The following is a 12,853-nucleotide window of genomic DNA, read 5'->3' on the forward strand; positions in this document are numbered from 1 at the left end:
CTATCTCGATTCGTTTTGGCTGTTACAAACAACCGTTATGTGAGCAAAATTAATATCATGTGTGGAAACAACGAATTTCAGACGAACATTTTCGCAATGCTCTCGAAGCATTAGAAGTAGTAAATACAACGTCTTTTGGGAATGTTGTTAGATCTTACGTGCATATATTGGCGCTTTTGTCCGTTTCAATAGCTACCACTTTACGAAGTTTTTCATTCCTGAAAAGGACTAAAACCTACTTTAGAAATACAACAAGTCTATAAAGGCTCAACAGTCTAGCATCTATGAATATTCACAAAGATAATAATTTTTCAGTTGACGAAGAATTAAAAAAAACCAAGAAAAATGTGAAATATCTTCGTTTCATTGATTTATAAGTAAAAATAAAAATTGAATGTGTTTAAAATTATTAACATGTTTTATAAATAAAGCGAAAAATTTAATCAGCTCTATTCTGCATTTCGATTACGTTCCCGCATTCCGCTCCGCAACAATCGTAATTTGGTATTCTGAGTTACGATCGAATCCGAAATCAGCTGGTTACCTAGGAATTTGTGAAATCGAAACAAAACAAAAGAAATATTTGTCACCAAACTTTGTTTGAGCACTTCACAACATTTGCATTTACTATAGAGTGGACGCAGATAAATTCGATTTTGAAAGCCGTCAGGAGGAGGGGAAGAACAAAGCTTATCATTCCATAGCAAATCGGATTCGAGACATCATACGCACCTCTTTGTAAAAAGTTAGTATAAAAGAGTACAATAATAAAAACATCTTTTTGATGTAACTCCACATTTTATGTATGTACGTATGTACATACGTTAGGGTGGTCTAAATATGCATGTAAAAAAGTAAAGTCGGAGTTTTTATGCTCACACCCCCTAGGATTGTTCTATATCGAGAAAAAGTATACTCCTTTTTTTTATTTTGAAATTAAAAGATATTTAGAGGTCGCTAAAAGCGCTCAAAGTTTTCTATATATTTTGTATGGGAAAAAGAACTTTTCGTGGAAATGGTACGGAATTCCTGAAAATCAATATTTTTCGATCTAAAGACTCGGCTTCTCTTCAACAGATTCCCAATAATAAAAATCAATTATTTTTTTAACAATTTTTTCTTAGTAACTATATTTTATAGGACCGCCAAAACCACTAGAAAATGCAATGGGGGGATAAATAAAAAATCTTCATTATTAAAAAATAGTTAAATTAATAATTGGATATTGTTATTGGAAGTCTCCTGAAGAGAACCAGAGTTTTCTTTCGAAAAATATTGATTTTCAATAATTCCATACCATTTCCGCGAAAAGTTGTTTTTTTCCCACACAAAATACATGGAAAAGTTGGAGCGCTTTGAGCGACCTCTAAATATTTTTTGATTTCAAAATAAAAAATAGGGATATATTTTTGCGATATAGAACAATCCTAGGGGGTTAGAGCATTACTGTTTTTGAACCACCCTAATGTACATACATCTATTAATTGTATATAAAAAGAATAAATTGCATTAAATGCATTTCACAGTCTCATTTATAAATAATGAAAACAAAAACGCCTGGACTGCGAGATAGTGGCTCGATGCCCATAAAACGATTGAACTTTTTGTCGTATTAATTTCTTGGGCATATGAAAAATTATCTGAAACAAGTCAACTATAATTAAATTTTTTTTCTCTTACTTTTAAGGAAGTTCCAACGTTATGCAAAAACCTTAAGAAAATCAAAAAGTATTTTGTTTGAATTGAAATATGGCGATCAAATTAAAAAAAAATTACTAAAATTAAAACGTTGATACTGAATGTTTTAAGCATATTCAAGGGTTAAAACTCGTTTCCAGTGGGATTCTGGGGTTGCTGATTACGAATCTGATGTCAGATTTTCAAAATTCAAAATGGCGGTTATTTAAGAGTTTCAACCAAATCCAAACATTTCTTTTTTTAAGTTGGTCGCCATTTTGGATCCACCATTTTGAATTTTGAAAAGCTGACATCAGCTTCGTAATCAGCAAGCTCAGAAACCCACTGAAAACGAGTTTCCAGCCTTGACAATGCTTAAAACAATCAGTATCAACGTTTTAATTTTAGTAATTTGAGGATTTTAAACTGAATTGAAACAAACACGTAACCAGCGCTATGGACGGCATGCATATATACACAGTGAGAAAATGTAGTGTATAGTAATCGAAAAAATAATCAGTAAAACAACCCTTTTCACATTCGAAAATACATTTTTCCCCAGGGCGATGTCCTACGAAAAACGGGGCATTCAATTTTGCACTACCTAGTATCGAGAAATGAATGTGTTTTAATATGAAATTTTTGGAACTTTTTGAATACATTAGAATGCTGATTACATAGTAAGCAATGTTATAATCGAGAACTCATTAGAAATACATTATATTATTTATTACGCATGTAATGCATTACTACTTTTCCAACTGGGTAGTAGTATGAGAATTGTTTTCTGCACCTATTGTTTTGTGTTAGTTCCTGCAAAATACTCGTAATTAACCGTTGTTTTGTTCAGGCTCCACGTACTTAGACAGTCGGAAATGGTCATGTATTGTCAAGTTTACATGCATCATTGTATTGGTTCTAAAAAATCATACATGAAGAAATTTCCGACTGGGTAGTTTTCCCTTGTTTCTTACGATGTTACGTGTTTAGAAATGGGTAGTAATGTACTTAGTATATATGATTTTTTTTGCCCCGTATGATTTATAAGCACCGCAGCTGAGAGCTTTCAACAATTTTGATCTCAGTCCTGCCCGGAAAATCCTCTAACTTTTCATCTATTTATTTTCATGTTGGCTTTTCAAAACGTTGTGATCCCCCACGGAGGTGTCGATGGTACATAACCTAACCTGCTGCATTACCTAGGCTTTGAAGTGGGGGGGGGTTTGTCTACTGCATGGGTGGGTGTATTATTCGAGCATTTCCATCGACTCTTGATTTTATGACCAGATTCTATTGTCATTGTTGCGTGTGAGTGAATTCATACTTGCTGGGTTGATAGGCGTGGGTTGATGCGCTGCTGTTGGGACACTGATTGGCATTATCAATAATTTAAATCTCATCAGTGATTGAGTTTCACCCTCAAATCCATACGCCTGCCAATGTTCATATGTAACTTAGCTGTCTGTTATTTATTCAATAAAAGTTCCATGGAGAACTTATTTAATTATGTGTTGCCTATATTCAACAACTACATATGTATGTTTGTATGCTCATATAAGTAAAAATTCCATAGTTATGTATAGGCTATGAAAATATGGGAAGTGTTGTCTGAATGCGTTTGAGTCTGGCGCCAATATATGTATGTATGTACACGTCGCATATTGTTGACAACAGCTTTTATGAGACTTTGCATCACCCTCCAAGATATGTGGACATATATGCATTCTGTGCAATTGACAATTTGTTGAAATCAATTACTATTTTGATTGAAGATAAAGTACATTAAATCATTATAAATATTGTTTATTTTGTTTTGGTGAATCTAGCTTTCGTACATCGCCGGCATCGATATGTGCTCATATCTTGATTAGACGAGCTGTCACTTTGCGATTAATGAGATACATAAATATATATACATATGTGTTTTTTGTACTACAGCGTAAATATGTAAGTATTAGGGATGTTAATTTTTTCGATTTTTGCGATCCCGGGATTTCCGGGACATCGTTCGTTCAATCCCGGGATCCTAGGATTAGTCCCGGGATTTAAATATTCATTATTTTCCAACAACTTAACATGAAAAAATTGCATCAAAATACTTTGGCAGATAATAAATAATAAACAAATGGGCTTGAAACCTACTTTATTATTTAAGTTGAAAAATATTTCATTAGTAACAAAACAAAAGACAGTAATTGAATTTATACGCATTTAATTATACTTTAGCTTGTACAAATCTGATAAAGCAACTTAAGGCATGTCGAAAAAAGCTTGATGCAAAAAAAAAATTAAGTCAACAAATGTATTGTGTGGCTGAAAGGAGTTCATAATACTAGTGGCAGAAATAAAATAAACGCCTTATTTCAACCAGTTTAGTCTATATTTCTTTTCTTTATTCAATATTTAAATTTTTTTATAAAAGTCTACCTCATTTTACATATAATTAACTGCATTTAAATGCGCATTTCAAACTTTGTACAAGAATTAAAAAACAAAAATTTGCCAAACTTTCAAACTTTTTACTTAGCATTTTCATAAAAATTTGAGGTACGCAGTTTTATAGCCCATTAAATAAAAGTAGGATAAAATGCAAGTTTCAGGCAGTTACTAAATACCGTTGATATTTGGGAATTTTTTAAACGATGCTGGGCATTTTCTTCCTTATAAACAAATTGTCGAACATACTTTGTATGGAAGAAAGGGCGTGACACCGCCAGCAAAAAAATTATAAAACTTCAACGTTACTTTTAGTCAGCTGAAACTTGCACTTTATTCTCCTGTAATTTAATGGGCTATACTTATGAAATTGCCTACCTAGAATTTTTCTAAAAATTCGGAGTAAAAAGATTGAAACAGGTTGAAACAAAAAAATTTCAAAACACTCCAAGCAATCAATATACTCGCGACAGTATGGGTCAAATATAGTAAAACTGCGTTTTTAGTTTTAGAATTTTGTCTATTAGAACTTTACAATTTCAAAGATATGATAAATTCTAAAAATTATTTAAAAAATTCAGTGCAATGGGTACCAAATGGAAGAGAAAATAATGTAGGATTTAAAAAAGTTCAAATTTTTGGGTTTAATCAATTTTATTTTTCAAGCTAATAAAGTTAGAAGGACTATATTCGAAGACGTTGTCGAGTTAATATTAGTCCTAACAAATATTGCAAAATTTCGGGGAAATTCAATGATAAAATTTTTAAGGACCTTATGTACCAAAAAATTTAATCAGTTCTTTCTCTACAGAATCTTCTCTTTAATTTGATACCCCCACTGTTCTCCTGCGTAAATTGCACTAAAGTTTTTAAACCATTTTCTGAACTACTCACATTATTCCATAATCAAAGTCCTTTTAAAAAATCTTGACGTCAGAGAGAAAAACGCAATTTTACTGCATATATTTGGCCCACGGGTTCGCGAACATATTAATTTTTTTGTGTGTAAAATATCCTGTCGCACAGTATCATGTGTAATTATGTATAATTAGCTAGACGTTTATAAAAAAATATTAAATAAACAAAATAAACATAGCAAAAAGTGGTCAACATAAGGCGTTTCTATTATTGCCACCATTGCAAATTAAAAATCCGGAATATCCCGGGATTCTTGGCAAATAGTCCCGGGATTTTCAGGACTTAAAAAAGGCCGGGATCCCGGGATTAACATTCCTAGTAAGTATCCAATAGGCTTTATTTCGTCAGCGGAAATAAATGTTAAGTATCTTACAATATAAAACCTAAGGACGACTGAGTTTTAGTGAAACCAATGATGTATTTTAGAACGAACTTCCTTCATCCTTTATCTAAATGGTTTGAGATCATCAACAATCAAAAATTAAATGTTCAAGATCTCACTTAAAGCCGCGTCCAATCTCCAAAATTTGATAACAATCCCATTTCTTACTAAAATATTATTGTAAATATAATTTTGGACTACTTTGACTTCAATGGCTAATAAAATATCCCCGCTTTTGTGTCTTTTTCTTCATCTCTATATATCTTGTTCTTCTTCTCTATATATCGAGGGTTTTATTCAATAACCTCTATCTGGAATTTTCACAAAAACTACTTTGTTATATTAGAACCCATCTGGGACTTACCTGTCGTCACTGATGTTAATTCTGACTTTGCTATTTAAAAGTAAATTCAGCGTTAATATCGCCGATAACAGTTAAGTCTTACTAGTGATCCGCCGAACTCCTTTCTGTGTTGCCGAAGAAGAGGGGCTGAACACTAGGGCGGGTCGATTTAAAAATCGCTCATTGCTCTGTGAAAATCGTATTCTAGGGATCAAAATAAGAAACTTTGCCGAAGGAACCATACCTCTAAAGCGAATTCTGATGTCCCCCAATTTGGGTCGAACTTTTGGGTAGGGGCAAATTTTGAAAANAACACCTTTTACAGATAACACCTTTCTTTATTTTGTGAAATTAGGTCGCGATCAAAAAACGAAATTAGGCCGACAAACAAATAAGAAGGCGGCCTTAATTCGAGGCACAGCCTGCAGTCTTGCAAGTCATTACATCTCATGTTTCTACGTATTTATGTACTACCGTATGAGACTAACAAACTTTCTTAGCATTTGTATGTACGATATATCGACCAAATTGACTTATAAGTTCATGGCATTTGTATATATCGCACACTTTTTTTGATGAGCTGCTTATTTTTTTATTCAAATTTTTTATATATCGTACACTTTTTCTGATGAGTTGCTTATTTTTTCACCAAAATTTTTTATAAAAAAGTGAACGGAGACATATTGGATTTCATAATTTTGAACATTCTTGGCTGCAAATATGACGATGTAAGATGGCAAACGTTTGCAACCAACTCCAATAATTTATTAATAAAAGGGTGGCAACGTTCCAAAAAAGAAAAATAAAAAAATCATCAAAAATCGAAAGTTTGTCGATTTGAATTTTCATATGTATGTATGTACGTAATTTTAATTGCCAGAATCCACTTAAGTAATTTTATGAACATGGAACGGTCGTGGGATGGCCACTTGTACTTGTGCTCATTCATTTAATTGTCAACGAATGACAAAACGAGCATACAAGTCTGACAGCGAAATATTTCACAATCATACTTTATACAATCATGATGGTTGTCAATTTGTGTTTCTGATTAAAGTCGAACAACAATTAATTCATACAGATGCATACAGAAATAGACACATTTATGTACAGTTAATTTTTCATAAATTCTGATTTATGCGCGTCCAACAAAAGGTTAAATGCAGAATTATTAATATTTTACAACTATGTACACATGGACATATGTATGTATGTACATGATTGAGGCTTTACTGTTATTACTCACAATTGTAAAGTGGAACTTGTGTCAATTTTCATTCCATGCTGATTGGCGGCTGCGGCTAAGGGACTTTGTTGGCTTGAAGTTGAGTTGCAGTGAAAATCACTGTTTGCGCATTGTAATACAATTTAAATTAATTGAATTGACAATCTTGCAATTGAAATGATTTGTACGCTGTCACTCATTGATGATTGTCGCTGCATTCATTCGTTTATTTTAATTTTTTATTTCTATCAGTAACAATTGAACAATTTATTGAGCGAATGCATGTTCAAATTAAAAAAGAACACTTAACATGAGCCTCTTGACGTTGGGAATTGGTAATAATGCGATTGCGCAATCACATTATTCGAGTTATTCCCACCGATTGCTCAACTTATGGATGACAAGTGCGAACAATCAAAAAGCGAATTTTTCAACAACAAAAAATTGTATGGGCGCCGAAGTTTCAGAAGAGAGATGAACAAACATATCTACATATACAGGGTAGACACTCGAAGTATTACCATTTAAAAATGCTAAGTATCAGCTAAAAAATATGACACAATCAACGCCTTGAAGATTGCTCTTCACCGCCACTGCACCATTGGGGCAAAATACCACCATGATGAACTCATATTTTTAAATAAAGAAAAAAAATTAAATTATAGTTTAAAAAACTAAAACCTCACTATTATAATTTCCATTTGTACTGTCATCATGTATGTAACTTGAGAATAGAAATCGCTGCATCTTTTAGGCGCATCAATATTACATAGTTACATAATAATAATAATAGATTGGCGCTTACACATATGTTAGTGTTTGGCCGAGCTTCTCCTCCGATTTGTGGCGTGCGCCTTGAAGTTGTCACACAAAGCGGAGGGACCTACAGTTTTACGCCGACTCCGAACGGCGATTGTATTTTTATGAGAAGCTGTTTTTCATGGCAGAAATACACTCGGAGGTTTGCCATTGCCTGCCGAGGGACGACCGCTGTTAAGAAAAAACCTCTTTTCTATTTTTTTTTTGCGATGTTGCTTTGACCAGGGCTTGAACCCAGGCGTTGCGGAGTGTAAGCGCGCACTGCTTACCACTACACCACAGCGGCCGACATAGTTACATCCCGAGCTAATAAAAGGGAGGTAATAATAAATATAGACAGAACTATAGCATTTTTAATTAGTAACACTTCGAGCGCCTACTGCTCTATATGTGTTATAACACGGCGCACAGTGGTCCGAAACAGTAATACAGAGGGATAAATCATTTAACGAATTCCGTTTGCATGCATTTTTATAAAATTTAGTATTTAGGTATACTTTGAGTCTCCTTTAAGAAAATTTATATAAAATGTTCGAAACTAAAAATGGCACATCCAATACAGCGAATCCATATGGCGGATCAAATATAGTACAGCGTGGCGACGAATAACTGTTTCCCCGGTTTTTTTGAGAAATAAAAGGGTCCTTTATAGATTTTGCGAAAAAAATATTTTATTGTTAATTTTCCACAGATTTTACTTTAGTTGTATTAATTAGTTATTAAATTTTAATCCATATTTACATATGCCATCAGTATAAACTTTGAGAGAAAAGTTCACAGTCGCCACGCTGTACTATATTGGATCCGCCATATGGATCCGCTATACTGGATCTGCCATTTTCAATTCAAGATATTCGTCGCCACGTTGTAAATATTAATGATTACAGTGGTTGAAGTAATTATAGCCGCACCAGATTTTAACAAGTTTTAACTTATTATTTTTGTTGTAATTTATTTGTGGTTATTTTTTCATTAAAATATTGTTATTTAAATATTCAACAAAACCCGTGTAAATCCAAGCTTCAAACTTTGTACAATACTTAAAAAAATTCAACAAACCTGCGTTAAATGTTCTACGCTTTTTAGTTAAACTAGTGTTCGCCCAGCGGTTGACATTCAGCCGATAAAATTAAGGAGAGCTGATGTGAGTCGAGTTGAGTTGGATTAAGGTGAGTTGAGGTAAAATAACATTAGTTGGGATGAGTTTAGTGGAGGGAAGTTTACCATAGTACTTTGCATGGCATAATACAACATAGCACAACATAACATAACATAATATTACACTACATCACATACTATAACATAACATAACATCCCATAACAAATCACATCGCGCTTTCTTAAGTTGTATCTCCTTTCTTTCTTTATCACATTCCCTATTTTTATCCTTGTCTATCATTTTTTAAGTGTGTGTTTATGTTTATGTTTATGTTCATGTTTATGTCTATGTTTGTGTTTATGCTTTCGTTTATGTCTATGTTTATGTTTATGTTTATGTTTATGTTTATGTTTATGTTTATGTGTATCTTTATGTCTATGTTTATGTTTATGTTTATGTTTATGATTATGTTTATGTTTATGTTTATCTTTATGTTTATGTTTATCTTTATGTTTATGTTTATGTTTATGTTTGTTTTTATGTTTACATTTATGTTTATTATTATGTTTATGTTTATGTGTCTGTTCATCCTCATCTTCATTTTCATCTCCATCTTCATCTTCATCTCCATCTTCATCTTCATCTCCATCTTCATCTTCATCTCCATCTTCATCTTCATCTCCATCTTCATCTTCATCTCCATCTTCATCTTCATCTCCATCTTCATCTTCATCTCCATCTTCATCTTCATCTCCATCTTCATCTTCATCTCCATCTTCATCTTCATCTCCATCTTCATCTTCATCTCCATCTTCATCTTCATCTCCATCTTCATCTTCATCTCCATCTTCATCTTCATCTCCATCTTCATCTTCATCTCCATCTTCATCTTCATCTCCATCTTCATCTTCATCTCCATCTTCATCTTCATCTCCATCTTCATCTTCATCTCCATCTTCATCTTCATCTCCATCTTCATCTTCATCTCCATCTTCATCTTCATCTCCATCTTCATCTTCATCTCCATCTTCATCTTCATCTCCATCTTCATCTTCATCTCCATCTTCATCTTCATCTCCATCTTCATCTTCATCTCCATCTTCATCTTCATCTCCATCTTCATCTTCATCTCCATCTTCATCTTCATCTCCATCTTCATCTTCATCTCCATCTTCATCTTCATCTCCATCTTCATCTTCATCTCCATCTTCATCTTCATCTCCATCTTCATCTTCATCTCCATCTTCATCTTCATCTCCATCTTCATCTTCATCTCCATCTTCATCTTCATCTCCATCTTCATCTTCATCTCCATCTTCATCTTCATCTCCATCTTCATCTTCATCTCCATCTTCATCTTCATCTCCATCTTCATCTTCATCTCCATCTTCATCTTCATCTCCATCTTCATCTTCATCTCCATCTTCATCTTCATCTCCATCTTCATCTTCATCTCCATCTTCATCTTCATCTCCATCTTCATCTTCATCTCCATCTTCATCTTCATCTCCATCTTCATCTTCATCTCCATCTTCATCTTCATCTCCATCTTCATCTTCATCTCCATCTTCATCTTCATCTCCATCTTCATCTTCATCTCCATCTTCATCTTCATCTCCATCTTCATCTTCATCTCCATCTTCATCTTCATCTCCATCTTCATCTTCATCTCCATCTTCATCTTCATCTCCATCTTCATCTTCATCTCCATCTTCATCTTCATCTCCATCTTCATCTTCATCTCCATCTTCATCTTCATCTCCATCTTCATCTTCATCTCCATCTTCATCTTCATCTCCATCTTCATCTTCATCTCCATCTTCATCTTCATCTCCATCTTCATCTTCATCTCCATCTTCATCTTCATCTCCATCTTCATCTTCATCTCCATCTTCATCTTCATCTCCATCTTCATCTTCATCTCCATCTTCATCTTCATCTCCATCTTCATCTTCATCTCCATCTTCATCTTCATCTCCATCTTCATCTTCATCTCCATCTTCATCTTCATCTCCATCTTCATCTTCATCTCCATCTTCATCTTCATCTCCATCTTCATCTTCATCTCCATCTTCATCTTCATCTCCATCTTCATCTTCATCTCCATCTTCATCTTCATCTCCATCTTCATCTTCATCTCCATCTTCATCTTCATCTCCATCTTCATCTTCATCTCCATCTTCATCTTCATCTCCATCTTCATCTTCATCTCCATCTTCATCTTCATCTCCATCTTCATCTTCATCTCCATCTTCATCTTCATCTCCATCTTCATCTTCATCTCCATCTTCATCTTCATCTCCATCTTCATCTTCATCTCCATCTTCATCTTCATCTCCATCTTCATCTTCATCTCCATCTTCATCTTCATCTCCATCTTCATCTTCATCTCCATCTTCATCTTCATCTCCATCTTCATCTTCATCTCCATCTTCATCTTCATCTCCATCTTCATCTTCATCTCCATCTTCATCTTCATCTCCATCTTCATCTTCATCTCCATCTTCATCTTCATCTCCATCTTCATCTTCATCTCCATCTTCATCTTCATCTCCATCTTCATCTTCATCTCCATCTTCATCTTCATCTCCATCTTCATCTTCATCTCCATCTTCATCTTCATCTCCATCTTCATCTTCATCTCCATCTTCATCTTCATCTCCATCTTCATCTTCATCTCCATCTTCATCTTCATCTCCATCTTCATCTTCATCTCCATCTTCATCTTCATCTCCATCTTCATCTTCATCTCCATCTTCATCTTCATCTCCATCTTCATCTTCATCTCCATCTTCATCTTCATCTCCATCTTCATCTTCATCTCCATCTTCATCTTCATCTCCATCTTCATCTTCATCTCCATCTTCATCTTCATCTCCATCTTCATCTTCATCTCCATCTTCATCTTCATCTCCATCTTCATCTTCATCTCCATCTTCATCTTCATCTCCATCTTCATCTTCATCTCCATCTTCATCTTCATCTCCATCTTCATCTTCATCTCCATCTTCATCTTCATCTCCATCTTCATCTTCATCTCCATCTTCATCTTCATCTCCATCTTCATCTTCATCTCCATCTTCATCTTCATCTCCATCTTCATCTTCATCTCCATCTTCATCTTCATCTCCATCTTCATCTTCATCTCCATCTTCATCTTCATCTCCATCTTCATCTTCATCTCCATCTTCATCTTCATCTCCATCTTCATCTTCATCTCCATCTTCATCTTCATCTCCATCTTCATCTTCATCTCCATCTTCATCTTCATCTCCATCTTCATCTTCATCTCCATCTTCATCTTCATCTCCATCTTCATCTTCATCTCCATCTTCATCTTCATCTCCATCTTCATCTTCATCTCCATCTTCATCTTCATCTCCATCTTCATCTTCATCTCCATCTTCATCTTCATCTCCATCTTCATCTTCATCTCCATCTTCATCTTCATCTCCATCTTCATCTTCATCTCCATCTTCATCTTCATCTCCATCTTCATCTTCATCTCCATCTTCATCTTCATCTCCATCTTCATCTTCATCTCCATCTTCATCTTCATCTCCATCTTCATCTTCATCTCCATCTTCATCTTCATCTCCATCTTCATCTTCATCTCCATCTTCATCTTCATCTCCATCTTCATCTTCATCTCCATCTTCATCTTCATCTCCATCTTCATCTTCATCTCCATCTTCATCTTCATCTCCATCTTCATCTTCATCTCCATCTTCATCTTCATCTCCATCTTCATCTTCATCTCCATCTTCATCTTCATCTCCATCTTCATCTTCATCTCCATCTTCATCTTCATCTCCATCTTCATCTTCATCTCCATCTTCATCTTCATCTCCATCTTCATCTTCATCTCCATCTTCATCTTCATCTCCATCTTCATCTTCATCTCCATCTTCATCTTCATCTCCATCTTCATCTTCATCTCCATCTTCATCTTCA

Source organism: Rhagoletis zephyria, unplaced genomic scaffold (genome assembly GCF_001687245.7).
Source record: "Rhagoletis zephyria isolate East Lansing unplaced genomic scaffold, Rhagoletis_zephyria_1.1 Rzeph_scaffold_00207, whole genome shotgun sequence".
In the NCBI taxonomy this organism is placed as follows: domain Eukaryota; kingdom Metazoa; phylum Arthropoda; class Insecta; order Diptera; family Tephritidae; genus Rhagoletis; species Rhagoletis zephyria.